This window comes from Mus musculus, chromosome 1 (assembly GCF_000001635.26).
Source record: "Mus musculus strain C57BL/6J chromosome 1, GRCm38.p6 C57BL/6J".
Lineage (NCBI taxonomy): Eukaryota > Metazoa > Chordata > Mammalia > Rodentia > Muridae > Mus > Mus musculus.
In genome coordinates this window covers 111,801,845-111,818,444 of record NC_000067.6, presented here as the reverse complement: position 1 = coordinate 111,818,444, position 16,600 = coordinate 111,801,845, and the positions used below count along the sequence as shown (strand labels likewise).

Here is a 16,600-nt window from a genome sequence, read left to right as displayed (position 1 = left end):
GAGAAAGAAATTAAAGACTGTTTAGAATTTAACAAAAATGAAGACAAAACATATCCAAACTTATGGGATATGATGTAGGCAGTGCTAAGAGGAAAACTCAGCCCTGAGTGCCTCTATAAAGATGTTGGAGAGATCATACACTAACAGCTTAACAACACATCTGACTCTAGAACAAAAAGAAGTAAATACACCCAAAAGAAGTAGACAGCATAATGTAATCAAACTCAGGGCTGAAATCAACAAAGTAGAAACAAAGAGAATTACATAAAGAATTAACATAACCAGGAACTGCTTCTTTGACAGAATGAACAAGATAGATAAACTCTTAGCCAAACTAACCAGAGGGCACAGAAACAACCAAATTAACACAAACAGAAATGAATAGGGAGTCATAACAAGAGAAACTGAAGAAATTAAAAATTATCACCTCCTACTACAAAGGCCTATACTCAACAAAATTGGAAAATCTAGATGAAATGGATGATTTTCTAGGGAGATAACAGATACCAAAGTTAAATCAGGAACAGATAAACCATTTAAACAGTCTCATAACCCCTAAAGAAATAGAAGCAATCATTAAAAGTCCTCCATCCAAAAAAATTCCCAGGGCCAGATGGTTTTAGTGTATAATTCTATCAAAACTTCAAAGAAGACCTAATACAAATACTTCTCAAACTATTTCATAAAAACAAAACCAGAAGGAACACTTCCTAATACATTCTATGAAGCCACCATTACACTGATAACTAAACCACAGGAAAAACCAACAAAGAAAGAGAACTTCAGACCAATTTTCCTCATGAATATTGATGCAAAAATAGTCAATAAAATACTTGTAAACAGAATCCAAGACACATCAAAATTATCCTCCATGACCAAGTAGTCTTCATCCTAGGGATGCATAGATGGCTCAATATATGGAAATTCATCAACATAATCCACTATATAAACAAACTCAAGAAAAAAAAAACACATGATCATTGCATTAGATGTTGAAAAAATCCTTTGATAAATTACAACACCTTTTCATGCTAAAAGTATTGAAGAGATCATGAATTCAAGGTCCATACCTAAATATAATAAAAGCAATATTCAACAAGCAAAAGGCACAATCAAACTAAATGAAGAGAAACTTGAAGCAGTCCTACCAAAATCAGGGACAAGCCAAAGCTGCCAACTCTCTCCCTATCCAATATATTACTTGTGGTTCTAGATAGAGCAATTAGGCAACAAGAGGAGATCAAAGAGATGCAAATTTGAAAAGAGGAAGTAAGGCTATTGCTATTTGCAGATGATAAGATAGTATACTATCAGTAATTAGAAATCAGTAGATTTTATCTACTCAAAGCACAAACAGGCAGAGAAAGAAAATAAGGAAACAACACCCTTTACAGTAGTCACAAAAATATGAAATATCTTGGTGTGACGCTATCCAAGCAAGTGAAAGTTCTGTATGGCAAGAAAAGGACTTCCAGCCTCTGAAGAAAGAAATTGAAGAAGACCTCAGAAGAGGGAAATATCTCCCATGTTCATGGATTAGCAGGATTAGCAGAGTAAAAAAATGAGCATATTGCTGAAAGCAATCTACAGATTTAATGCAATCTCCCTCAAAATTCCAACTCAATTCTCTGGAGAGATAGAAAGAGCAATTCTCAAATTTATCTGGAATAACAAAAACCCCGGGATAGGAAAAAAAAAAAAAAAAACATTGTCAATAATCAAAGAATTTCTAGGAAATCACCATTGCTAATCTCAAGCTCTACCAGAAAGTAATACTGATTAAAAACTGTACAGTATTGATACAGAGACAGGCAGGTAGATCATTTGAATAGAATTGAAGACTCAGAAATGAACCCATATGCTTTGGTCACTTGATCTTTGACGAAGAAATCAAAACCATCCAGTGGAAAAGACAGCATTTTCAACTAATGGTGCTAGTTGACCTGGAGGTCAACATGTAGAAGAATGAAAATTGACCCATTCTATCTCCTTGTATAAGGCTCAAGTCCAACTGGATTAAGGACCTTCTAATAAAAACAAATATGATGAATCTAATAGAAAAGAATGTGGGAAAGAACGTCTAACACATTTACACAGGGGGAAAGTTCCTGAACAGAACACCAATGTCTTATGTTCTAAGATCAAAAATTGACAAATGGGACCTCATAAAATTGAAAAGCTTCTGAAAGGCAAAGAACACCGTCAATAGGACAAAACAGCAAAGATCTTTGGGAAAAGATTTTTATCAATCCTACATCCAATAGAGGGCTAGCATCCAAAATATACAAAGAACACAAGAAGTTAGACTCCAGAGAACCATATAACTCTATTAAAAAACGGGGAAGGAAGCTAAACAGAGAATTTTCAATGGAGGAATCTCAAATAGCTGAGAAGATCTTAAAGAAATATTCAACATCCTTAGTCATCAGGGAAATGCAAATCAACAAGACCCTGAGATTCCACTTTATACCTGTCAGAATGGATAAGATCAAAAACTCAGGTGACAGCAAATGCTGGCAAGGATGTGGAGAAATCCCTCCATTACTGGTGGGATTGCAAGCTGGTACAACTACTCTGGAAATTATTATGGGAGTTCCTCAGAAAATTGGAAATAGTTTTACCTAAGGACACAGATATACTCCTGCACATATACCCAAAAATGTTCCAACATATTAAAAGGATACATGATTCCATGTTCATAGAAGCCTTATTTATAATAGCCATGAGCTGAAAACAACCCAGATGTCCATCAATAGATGAATTGATACAGAAAATATGGTACATTTACACAATGGAATACTGCTCAGCAATTAAAAACAATGACTTCATAAAATTTTCAGGCAAATGGATGGAACTTGAATATATCATGCTGAGTGAGGTAACCCAGTCACAGAGGAACACACATGGTATGCAGGCACGGATAATTGGTTATAAGCCAAAGAGAAGCTCAGAATAATCATGAAGCAACTCACAGACCATACAAAACCCAAGCAGAAAGAAGACCACACTATAATGTGGATGCTATAGTCCTACTCAGAAGGTAAAAGAAAATAATCCCGAAAAGTAGATGGAGAAAGGAATCTCGGAGAAAGAATGGTGGGGGAGGGGAAAGGGGAGGGCTGGTTCAGGTATAGGAGGAAATGGGAGAGAAATACAGAGGGTCATGAATTTGAAAGGAACAGAGTAACAGTTGGGAATTGGGAACTGGGAGTAGCGACTAGGAAGTCCAGATACCAGGAACCCAAGAGTTATCCAGGACCCAACAGTGAGGATATTAGCCAAAATTCCCATCAATGGGGTGATAGAACCTGTAGTGATGTTGTAACCCCCGAATTACTGATACTATTGAGTCTTTAGTGTTGTGTACAGACAATTTGCATCTGATTCCCACACACACACCAGAAGCTCCCATCCTCCCTCCACCCAAGGTAAGCATGATAAGCAAACAGCTGGTTTCTGTGCTGCACCCTCCTACAGCAATCCCAGGACTCTCTCCCCACCCCCTAGCATTGGAATCGTATTACCCATAAAACTCCCCCTTACTGAGGACATTCTGAGGAGACAGAGCAAGACATCCTCCCCAACTTTGTTTCTCCAAAAAACCATCCCTCCTACTGATAAGCAGCAAGGTGCCTGTCTTTGAGACCTTAGAGAAATAAGCTCAAGGGAGATCAGAGGTCAGGTCACAGACAGTTATGACTGGCCATAAAATTAGTCCCTAAACAGACACCCATTAACCCTCCCTCCCACTTCAGTACCATTCCACCAAATGATTACAGCCCTCTACTCCACTTTTCTGTGAACATTCATGGGATTCCTAACTATACTGTATATAAACCCCGTGTTTTCTGGATTCAGGGTTGCTTGCCAGCATTCACGTGGTGATTGCAAGGCAGGAAATTCGAGTTCAAACTTGAAACAATAAAAGACTCTTTTGCGAGTTGTAGTGGAGTTCATAATTCTTGGGCTTGTCTGGGTTTCCCATGGACTCAGGGCAAAACAGTGACAATATCCAGTTGCTAACCATGGCCCCCAGTTGGGGTATGGGACCACCCACCCACCCACATCTCAAATATTAATCCATTATTTCTCCTGTCAAAAGGAAATGCAGGGACAAAGAGTGTAGCAGAGACTGAAGGAAAGACCATGCAGAGACTGTCTCACCTAGGGATCCATCCCATCTGTAGACACCAAACTCAGACACTATTGCTGATTCCAAGAAGTGCATGCTAACAGGAGTATGGCATAGCTGTCCCCTGAAAAGCTCTACCAGAGCCTGAAAAACACAGATGCAGGTGTATGCAGCCAAATATTGGACTGATCACAGGGAACCCAATGGAAAATTTAGGGTAAAGGCTGAAGAGCCGAAGGGGTTTGCAACCTCATAGAAAGAACAAAAATATCAACCAACCAGACCCCAAAACTCCCAGGGATTAAACCTCCAACCAAAAAGTATACATCAGGAGATCCACTGCTCCAGTTGGATATATAGCAGAGAGTTGCCCTATTTGGCATCATTGGGAGGAAAACCCCCTGGGCCTGTGGAGGCTAGATATCCCAGGGTAGGGGAATGCTAGGGTGTTGAGGCATGAGTAGGTGGGTGGGTGGGGGAGTACTTTCATAGAGGCAGGATTTAGGACGAGGGCATAGGGGGTTTGTAGATGTGAACCTGGGGAGGGGAATAACATTTGAAATGTCAATAAATAAAATAACCAATAAAAATGGAAAAAAATAGTATGCCTTCAAGAAATACAGTAAAACACAAGTTAAAGTTTAAAACATCTGTCTCTAAATAAATTTTAGCACTCTCATCAATAAACATCTGAATGTTGACCCTTATTAGAACAACTCATCAATTAATGATACATGAAATCCAATTACTTCCATCCTCAGAGAAGGAAATATGGGACTATGGAAATGGCTCACCTGTGAAGACTCTCCCTACCAGCTATGATGTCCTGACTTTGACATCTGGAATCCAAATGGTGAGACAACTGATTGCTGAAAGATGTTTTGTGAGCATGTGCACACACACAGACACACACACACAGACACACACACACACACACACACTCTCTCTCATCATCATCATAAAATATATAAGAAGTGAAAAGAAACAGATGAAAACAGGGGTACATTTTTTTTTTACAATCAAAATGGCTTTGAGAAGGCTGAGCTTACTACATTATTAGGAAGCATGGGGATAACAAACCTGAGTTTACTGTGTCATGTTGTGAGGAAATGTATACTTCAGTAATTTCTATTTTATTTAATTCTTATATAATATCATCAGTAAGAGACAGTGGGCAGCAAAATAGCCATCCTAACCACAAGAAGTTTCATAGCTATAGACTATCATTAAGAGAGTTAAATACTTTAAGATTATTAGGAAACCTAAGGATTTAGAAAGGTAGCAATAAACATAGAGGGACAATTATGATTTTGTTTTAAAAGAAAACATCTTGTTGTACCAGAAAATAGAAAAAAAAAAAAGTTCAGAACAATCTTAGATGTTGTGAGTTGTAAAAAATTAAAAGAAATTTTGCTTCCATTTTATTTTTTTTTCCAGAATCACTTGAGTAAAAGAAATTTATATTGGGCCATGTGGCTATTTCTAATAATAGGACTCCGAGATAAACTTTTAGAACTGCCTTAAATTTATATGCATATTATCAGACTAAGATTGTTCTAAAAATTAAAAAAAAAATCATAGTTCCAACTCCCAGTTGGAATGGTATAATAAACTATACATAGGATAACTGGAGAAAAATCTGTAACAATTCAAATAGTCATGTACATTTTTATTTTTTACTTGTATACAATTAACTTAGAACACACATCAAATGCTCTCATGCTCCTCTAACCAGTAATCAAAATTTAATCTTCTTGCCCACGAAGAATTATGTTCCTCAATTAATGTAGTCAAAATATCTATTCTTTAAGTATCTTGACACACCCACTCCAGTGAAAAATGCGTGACAGGCATAAAAGTTTGGACATAGTCTTGAGGCAAAGAATTTCATGGACACTTAGTCTCCTGGATCCTTGGCATTCCCATAGCAATAATGTTCCAAATTTGTCCCTGTGATAGTGTGGAGTGTCTTGCATGCTTTCTTGCAGTATTTTACTAGATAGGAGTTAGAAATCTCAGGGCAAACTTAGCAAAGTGTACTTAGAATTCTCATTACAGTCAGGTATAGCAGATTACATTGCATATTAGAAGAAAGTTAGTGAGTTCTTCTGACAAATGGAGATTCCCCACAGATACTTAAAAGAACAGCCAAGTTATTCCCATACACAGGAATTTACAATGGCCTAAGAAGAAGGAAGGTTGTCGTTTTTAGGAAGAATTACAGTATTGCATTATTCATGAAGAGGTCTGCTAGAGCAGTGCCCCCTGGTGCATGCTTTCACAGTGCTCAGAGGAATAGCATACATTGTCATTAGCTGACTCTAGGCAGGGCTGATTGTTATCTCAACTGTAAACATTGCCTGGTTCCTGCTAGTCTTTTGAAGGCATTTCTCTGTTTTGTGTCAGATAACTTTAATGTACCTTGGCTGTGGTGACACCTAACTTCTTTGTTTTCTTCTGTAATATATAAATCTGATGTCACTTTGACAAAATTACATTCAGATACAACACACCCTTGTGTCCATATTTGTCACTTTTTGCTGATTCCTTGACCACCTGTACTGGGACTCTGATTCTCCTGCAGGTGAAAGGACTGACTGAGTCCAATCCGTAGCAGTATCTGAAGTTCAGGAATGAAGACAGTTTTGAATTTGTTGTTTTTATTATTAGTGAATGCATATGGTTAGGAAAATCACAACTTCTTAGCTATTTTTCCACATATTGTCACTCACTTGTATATGTCTCTTAATTAGGTAAATATAAACTCTCATCCTCATATATTCTATATTTACAGAATTATCTGGATTTAGAAAAGGTTTTTGTTTTTTACATACTAAGATGATTCTATTCAATTTTCTTCATGAAAATTGTCTTAATGGAAAGGATCTATATTAGGTTGACTCATCACACTTAACATTCTGTTGAATCCTATTTTCGTCCATAAATAAAACTAGTCATCATATGGTCAAATGTTGACTTTGTTATATGCTAAATTGACATCAAAAGAGTGATAAGTGTATAAACACAGAAATTAAACATATTTGAAGTAATAAATAGTATAATGACCATTAATTAACATGAACATCAATGATTCCAAAGATATAGAACCTAAAGAAACAGTTTGTTCATGAAAAATTTTGGTACATAAACACACATCTATCAGGAAGATAAACAATTCTATAGTACGTGTGCATAAATGACAAGGAAATTTATAAATGTACATACTGGAAATAGCTGGATTGTGTAATTCATGAAGACTATATCTGCAATGCTGATATTGGCTGTCATCTGACTGCTTCTGGAATCAACTAAAACCCAAGCATATAAGTACATCCATAAAAACTTTTCTTTATTGGTTATTTGATTTGGGCTACAACTTCTATTGGCAGCCCACACAAAAGGACATGAAAGGAGTAGTAATCTTGCTTTCTGCTGATTTGCCCTCAACATTAGGACAAGTGCATTTATCCTGTTGATGAAGCATTCCTTCACTGGTATTGAAATCTACTATTGAATTCCTAGGTAGACTTAAGACAAGTAGTTTTCTAAAATTTCTTCTAGATGCCGGAAACATATTGAGATGGATGAGATGTCCAGTCTCATGGCCAGACCTATAACTTGATGATTTGCCTTTCCATCAGGAGAGATTCATTGTTAGACTACTTGGACTACATTCTGTTAGTCACTATATATGTCTATCATCATTCAAGCAATTCTCATTCTTTACAGAATTCTGAACCATAACCATATGAGTATATGAACTATAACAGCCATTGCCTACAAACACACACACACACACACACTCACACACACACACACACACACAAACTAAAAACATTCCTCTACTTTGAGTTATGTATATTACATGGTAATGAGTGATCATTTCTATAGGTTATAATAGACAGCCACCAGCTAATTAAGAGAGCAGTGAGGGTTATATATCTTATCAAAACTTATTCTTGAGCTGTTAAGAGTCTTCCTCTTGGGGGGTCTAGATTAGTTGAGACTGCTGGTTTTCCTAAAGGATCACCCTTCTCTTCAACTTCTTTCAGCCTCTCCTAATTCAACAATAGAGCTCAGCTGCTTCTGTCCATTGGTTAGGTGCAAATATCTGCATCTTATTCTTTCAACTGCTTGTTGTGTCTTCTAGAGTGCAGTCATGCAAGGTCCCTTTTTGTGATTGTTCCATAGCCTCAGTAATAGTGTCAGGCCTTGGGACCTCCCCTTGATCTGGATCTCACTTTGGAATTGTCTCTGAACCCTCTTTTCCTCAGGTTCTTCTCCATTTTCATCCCTGCAGTTCGTTCATAAAAGAACAATTATAGGTCAGAGATGTGACTATAGGATGGCAACTCCATCCCTCATTTGATGCCCTGTATTCAAGGAGGAAGGAACTTGGGAGGGAAAGTGGATAGGGGTAGGGGGAGTGAGAGTGAAAGGGGAACCTGATATGGTATTGAGTGAGAGAAAAGGACTGAAGCCTCAATGGGCAGCAGAAAAAATGGAAACAGGCAACCTCAGGAAATAAGAGGTTGATGGAAATCTCCAGAATGCACCAGAGACTTGAGAGGTAAGAGACTCTTAGGACTCAGAGGGAGGGTTCTTAGATGAAATGCCAGACAGGAGAGAGAGAGAGAGAGAGGGAGAGAGAGAGAGAGAGAGAGAGAGAGAGAGAGAGAGAGAGAGAGAACTTATAGAGCCCACCTCCAGCAAGAAGTCATTGTTTTTAATAGCTGAGTAGTACTCCATTGTGTAAATGTACCACCTTTTCTTTATCCATTCCTCTGTTGAGGGATATCTGGGTTGTTTCCAGCTTCTGGCTATTATAAATATGACTGCTATGAACATAGTGAAACATGTGTCCTTGTTATATGTTGAAGAACCTTTTCAGTATATGTCCAGGCATGGTATAGCTGGGTACTCAGATAAAATTATTTCCAATTTCCTGATTTCCAGAGTAGTTGTACCAGCTTGCAATTCAACCAGCAATCGAAGAGCGTTCCCCTTTCTCCACACCTTGCCAGCATCTGCTCTCAACTGAGTTTTGGATCTTAGCCATTCTGACTGGTGTAAGGTAGAATCTCAGGGTTATTTTGATTTGCATTTCTCTGATGACTAAGGTCTTTGAACATTTCTTTAAGTGCTTCTCAGCTATTTGAGATTTCTCATTTGAGAATTCTCAATTTAGCTTTGTGTCTCCTTTTTAATAGGGTTCTTTGGTTTTCTGGAGTATAACTTCTTGAGTTATTTGTATATGTTTTATGTTAGCTCTCTATCAGATATAAAAGGTTGCTAAAGATCTCCCACCACCACCACGAGAGAGAGAGAGAGAGAGAGAGAGAGAGAGAGAGAGAGAGAGAGAGAGAGATCTTCAGACCAATTTTCTTCAGGAATATTGATGCAAAAATACTCAATAAAACTGTTGCACACTGAATCTAAGAACACATCAAAATGATCATTCATGATGATCAAGTAAGCTTTATCCCAAGAATGCAGGAATGGTTCTATGTATTGAAATCCATCAAAGTAGCCCAATATATAAGCATAGTCAAAGGAAACAACCCCATAAATATCTCATTAGATGCTGAAAAATACTTTAACAAAATATAATGCCCCTTCATGCTAAAAGTATCGAAGAGATAAGGAATTCAACATACATACCTAAATATAATAAAAGCAATATACAACAAACAAATAGCCAACAGCAAACTAAATATAGAGAAATTTGAAGCAGTCCCTCTAAAATGAGGGACAAGACAAGGCTGTCCACTCTCCCCCTATCTATTCAATATAATACTTGAAGTTTTAGCCAGAGATATTAGGCAAAAATATAAAACAAAAAACAAAAACAACAGCAACAAAAAACCCAATATTAAAGGGATACAAATTGGAAAGGAGAAAGACAAGATAACACCTTTTGCAGATGATATGCTAGTATAAGTGACCACCCCCGAAAAAAAATCCATGAGAGAACTACAACTGATAAACAACTTCAGCAAAATGACTTGAATAATAAAAAGATCCAGGATAGCAAAAACCATTCCCAACAATAAGAGAACTTCTGGAGGAATCACCATCCTTGACCTCAAAGTTGACTACAAAGCTATAGTGATAAAAACTTCATGGTATCCATACAGAGACATGCAGGTAGATCAATGGAATAGAATTAGAGACGCAGAAATGAATCTACATGGTATGGTAACTTCATCTTTGACAAAGGAGCTAAAACCATCCAGGGGGGAAAAAGCATTTTCAACAAATGGTGCTAGTTCAACTGACTGTAAGCATGTAGAAGAATGCAAATCGATCCATTCTTATCTCCTTGTAAAAAGCTCAAGATCAAGTGGGTCAAGGACCTCCACATATGTCCATATACATTGAAAATAATAGAAGAGAAAGTAGGGAAGAACTGGAATACATGGGCACAGTAGAAAAATTTTCTGAACAGAACACCAATGGTTTATGCTTTAAGATCAAGAATTGACAAATGGGGCACGTGCATCTGTCTCGGTGCAGAAGGCTGGGCGGCTCGGCAAGATGTTGCAGTTACAGATGAAACTCCTGCGCAAGAAGATCGAGAAGTGGAACACCAAGCTGTGGCAGCAGAACATTCAGCTGCAAGAAGCATCAGACACAAGTCTGTCCCAACCTCAAAATGGACATGTGCCTAAAGAAACAGGAAAAGGTGGAAAAGCAAAAAAGGCCCTGAAAGGTTCTGTGCCTGTGGACTCAGCGGAAGCACAAAGTGGAGACATGCCTGAGGAGACCTTGGAAAATGCCAAAGTTAAAAAGTCACCCCTATAGGTGGAACAACATTATGAACTAACCAGTACCCCTGAGCTCTTGACTCTAGCTGCATAGTCGGCCATCACTGGAAAGAGAGGCCCATTGGACACGCAAACTTTATATGCCTCAGAACAGGGGAACGCCAGGGCCAAAAAGTGGGAGTGGGTGGGTAGGGGGTTGGGGGGGGAGGGTATAGGGGACTTTTGGGATAACATTGGAAATGTAAATGAGGAAAATACCTAATAAAAATATTAAAAACAAAACAAACAAACAAAAACCAAATATTACATGGAAAAAAAAAGTCACCCCAGAAACTCACGACTTTAGCCAACGGAGAAGCAGCACCAACACCACCTCCTAATTCAGAAGTAAAAAAGAAAAAGAAGAAAAAGAGGAAAATGGCAAATGATGCCGGGCCTGATACAAAAAAAGCAAAAACTGAAGAAAGTGCTGAGGTCTGTGAGGAACCAGAAGATAATGTGAAAAAGGCAGATGATAGCGAGGTGCCTAGCCTGCCTCTAGGACTGACAGGTGCTTTTGAGGACACTTCATTTGCTTCCTTGTCTAATCTCGTCAATGAGAACACCCTGAAGACCATAGAAGAAATGGGCTTCAAGCGCATGAGGTAGATCCAGCATAAAAGTATCAGGCCACTTCTAGAAGGCAGGGATCTTCTGGCGGCTGTGAAAACCTACAGTGGCAAAACCCTCCCGTTCCTCATCCCTGTGATCCAGCTCATTGTCAAGTTGAAGTTCATGCCCAGAAATGGAACAGGAGTCCTGATTCTCTCTCCTACCAGAGAACTGGCCATGCAGACCTTTGGTGTTCTCAAGGAGCTGATGACACATCACGTTCACATGTATGGGCTGATCATGGGTGGCAGCAACAGGTCTGCTGAAGTGCAGAAGCTCCTCAATGGGATCAACATCATCGTAGTGCATGGCCAGGTCCTGGACCACATGCAGAACATGCCAGGATTTATGTACAAGAACTTGCAGTGTCTGGTTATTGATGAGGCTGACCATATCATGGATGTTGGGCTTGAAGAAGAATTCAAACAAATTATTAAACTTTTTAAAAATATTTTTATTACATATTTTCCTCAATTACATTTCCAATGCTATCCCAAAAGTCCCCCATACCCTCCTCCCCACTTCCCTACCCACCCATTCCCATTTTTATGGCCCTGGTGTACCTCTGTACTGGGGCATATAAAGTTTGCATGTCCAATGGGCCTCTCTTTCCAGTGATGGCCGACTAGGCCATCTTTTGGTACATATGCAGCTAGAGTCAAGAGCTCCGGGGTACTGGTTAGTTCATAATGTTGTTCCAACTATAGGGTTGCAGATCCCTTTAGCTCCTTGGGTACTTTCTCTAGCTCCTCCATTGGGAGCCCTGTGATCCATCCAATAGCTGACTGTGAGCATCCACTTCTGTGTTTGCTATGCCCCGGCCTAGTCTCACAAGAGACAGCTACATCTGGGTCCTTTCGATAAAATCTTGCTAGTGTATGCAATGGTGTCAGCGTTTGGAAGCTGATTATGGGGTGGATCCCTGGATATGGCAGTCTCTAGATAGTCCATCCTTTCGTCTCAGCTCCAAACTTTGTCTCTGTAACTCCTTCCATGGGTGTTTTGTTCCCAATTCTATTAAACTTTTGACAGCACGTAGGCAAACCATGCTCTTTTCTGCCACACAAACTCGAAAAGTTGAAGACTTGGCAAGAATTTCTCTGAAAAAGGAGCCATTGTACGTGGGTGTTGACGACGACAAAGAGGTTGCCACAGTGGATGGCCTTGAGCAGGGCTATGTTGTTTGTCCCTCTGAGAAGAGGTTCCTTCTGCTTTTCACATTCCTTTAGAAGAACCGGAAGAAGAAAGTGATGGTCTTCTTTTCATCTTGTATGTCTGTGAAATACCACTATGAGCTGTTGAACTACATTGACCTTCCTGTCTTGGCCATCCATGGAAAGCAAAAGCAAAATAAGCAGACAACCACGTTCTTCCAGTTCTGCAACGCGGATCCGGGAATACTGCTGTGTACTGATGTGGCAGCCAGAAGGCTGGACATCCCTGAAGTGGACTGGATTCTTCAGTATGACCCTCCCGATGACCCCAAGGAATACATTCATCCTGTTGGTGGAACAGCCTGGCGCCTGAATGGAAGAGGGCATGCCCTGCTCATCCTGTGCCCTGAAGAGTCGGGTTTCTTTCGTTACTTGAAACAGTCCAAGGTTCCATTGAATCAGTTTGACTTCTCCTGGTCTAAAGTTTCTGATATCCAGTCTCAGCTGGAAAAACTGATCAAAAAGAACTACTTTCTCCACAAATCTGACCCAGAAAGCATACAAATCCTACATACCAGCATATGATTCTCACTTCAATGTCAACAGCTCAAATTTGCCTCAGGTTGCTCTGTCTTTTGGTTTTAAAGTCCCTCCTTTTGTTGATCTGAATATAAGCAACGATGATAGCAAGCTTAAGAAGAGAGGAGGTGGTGGGGATTCGGCTACCAGAAAATAAAGAAAGTGGAGAAGTCCAAGATCTTTAAACACATCAGTAAGAAGCCAGCAAACTGCAGGCAGTTCTCACACTGAGGCAATCTGCCTTCAGCCTGGACTGACTTTGCCCAACTTCCCCCCTCCCCAGTACCCTTTAAAAAGGAACTTTATCACCTTTAGGATCTTTTTGTCTTTTCTATGATGTTAATATTTTATTTTTAAATACTTCCATAAAACAAATTTTATCACTGTTTAAAAAAAAAGGGGGGGGGCGGGAGATGGTGGCAAAATCCCAGTACTTGGGAGGCAGAGGCAGATGTATTTCTGAGTTCGAAGCCAGCCTGGTCTACAAAGTGAGTTCCAGGACAGCAAGGGCTATACAGAGAAACCCTGTCTCGAAAAAAAAAAAAAATAAATAAATAAATTAAAAAAAAAAAAAGAATTGACAAATGGAACCTCACAAAATCACAAAGCTTCTGTAAGGTGAATGACAGTATCCAAAAGGCAAAACAGAAACCAACAAATTGGGAAAATATCTTTGCAAATCTTCCTGCTGATATTATCCAATATATACAAAGAACTTAAGAATTTATATTCTAGTAAACCAAATAACCCTATTGAACAGAGCTAAACAGAGAATTCTCAACTGAGAAAACTTGAAGGGCTCAGAAACACCTAGAGAAATATTCAACATCTTTAGTCACCAGGGAAATGCAAAGCAAAACAACCCTGAGATTCAACCTTACATCAGTCAGAATGGCTAAGATCAAAAACTCTGGTGACTGCAGATGTTGGTGAAGATGTAGAGAAAGAGGAACACTCCTCCATTGCTTGTGGGATTGCAAGTTGATATAACCACTCTGGAAATCAGTCTCACAGTTCCTCAGAAATTTGGACATAGTACTACCAAAGGACTTAGCTATAGCACTCCTGGGCTATACTCAGAAGATGCTGCAACATGTAATAGGGACACATGCTCCACTATGTTCATAGCAGTCATATTTATAATAGCCAGACGATAGAAACAACCCAGATGTCTTGCAACAGAGAAATGGATACAGAAAATGTGGCACATTTACACAATGGAGTAATACTCAGCTAAAAACAAACATGGCATGTACTAAATGATAAGTGGATATTAGCCCAAAATTAAATTCACAGACCATATGTAGCCTTAGAAGAAGGAAGACCAAAATGTGGATGCTTCAATGCTTTTTAGAAGGATGAACAAAATACTCACAGGAGGAAATATGAAGACAACTTGTGGAACAGAGACTGAAGGAAAGGCCATCCAGTGACTGCCTCACCTGAGAATCCATTTTATATACAGCCACCAAACCAGACACTGTCATGGATATCAACAAGTGCTTGCTGATAGAAGCCAGATATAGCTGTCTCCTGAGAGGTTCTTCCAGATCCTGACAAATATAGAGGTAGAAGCTCTCAGCCAACCATTGGACTGAGCTTGGGCGTCCCAGATGGAGGAGTTGGAGTAGAGACTGAAGGAGCTGAGGGAATTTGCAGCCCCATGGAGGGAGCAAAAGTGTCAACATGCCAGATCACGTGGAACTCCTGGGGACTGGACCACTAACCAAAGAATACATATGGAGCAACCCATGGTGCTGGCCACATATGTGGCACAAGATGGCCTTGTTGAGCACCAGTGGGAGGAGAGACCCTCAGGACTGAGTGTGTTTGATTCCCCAGTGTAGTGGAATGCTAGGGCAGGAGAATAGGAGTGGGTGTGTGGGGGGAGTACCCTCTGAGAGGCAGAGGGAAGAGGGATGGGATAGGTAGTTTCTGAAAGGGAGACCTAGAAAGGGAAAAACAATTGAAATTTAAATAAAGAAAATATCCAAGAAAAAAAATAAAAATGGGAACAAAAAAGTAGATTATAAAACATACACATTTTGATGTAAAATATAATCATTGAAAAGATTCAAAGAATATTTACTACCAACAAGAAAATTCTAACTGTAAATTTCAGATGCTTTATAATGTGTTGAGTAAATAAATAAAATACTAAATTCAAAGTTATGTGCAACAGAAGATTTAACATTATCCACTCAGATAGCATGAAAACCTACTACATTTACTAAAGATGACATTTTTGAATTTCAACATTTGTGCACAAATCCTGAGGGCCTCACTGAATTCTTACAGCCCAAAGAAGTTTGGTAAAGGGAATTGCCCACATGACTATAGCCCGGTCAATAGTAATGGCCTAGAAGCCTCCCCATCTACCATAGTACTGCATCTTGTGTATAACATTTGTATGGTTTCTAAATTACAGCAGCATTTGAATTCTGTAAGAAAAAAAAGGATACATAGTTAAACAAAGAATCCTCAACTGAGGGCTAGTGAATGGACTAGAAGTACCTGAAGAAATGTTCAACGTCCTTGGTCATCAAGGAGATGCAAAACAAAACAACCCTGAGTTTCCATCTCACACAACTTAGAATGGCTATGATCAAAAATTTAGTTGATAGCAGATGCTGGCAAGGATGTGGATAAATAGGAGCACTCCTCCATCATTGGTGAGATTGCAAGCTGGTACAATCACTTTGGAGATCAGTCTGTCAATAGGAATATCCTATCTTTTTATGGCTTAGCCATCTCTTTAGTTCAGAAAGACAAAAGTAATCAGTGCCTTGATCAGCTGCCATCAGGGATTCTGCCTTCTGCCATAGTTGGAGACACTCAGGATGATAATTTCTCATTCCATTTATTTGCCTGAAAAACTCATGATGTCCTCATTCATTTTTTTTATTATTTATTACGTATTTTCCTCAATGCCATTTCCAATGCTATCCCAAAAATTCCCCATACCCTCCCCCCCACTTCCCTACCCACCCATTCTTATTTTTTTGGCCCTGGCGTTCCCCTGTACTGGGGCATATAAAGTTTGTGTGTCCAGTGGGCCTCTCTTTCCAGTGATGGCCGACTAGGCCATCTTTTGTATGTAGCTAGAGTCAAGAGCTCCAGGGTACTGGTTAGTTCATAATGTTGTTGCACCTACAGGGTTGCAGATCTCTTTAGCTCCTTGGATACTTTCTCTAGCTCCTCTATTGGGGGCCCTGTGATCCATCCAATAGCTGACTGTGAGCATCCACTTATGTGTTTGCTAGGCCCCTGCCTAGTCTCACAAGAGACAGCTATATCTGGGTCCTTTCAGCAAAATC

At 39.3% G+C, this 16,600-nt stretch overlaps 1 pseudogene; it reads left to right on the top strand.

Annotated features, from left to right (window-relative positions):
• Window positions 10,619-13,675, top strand: Gm8173 (predicted gene 8173; annotated as a pseudogene).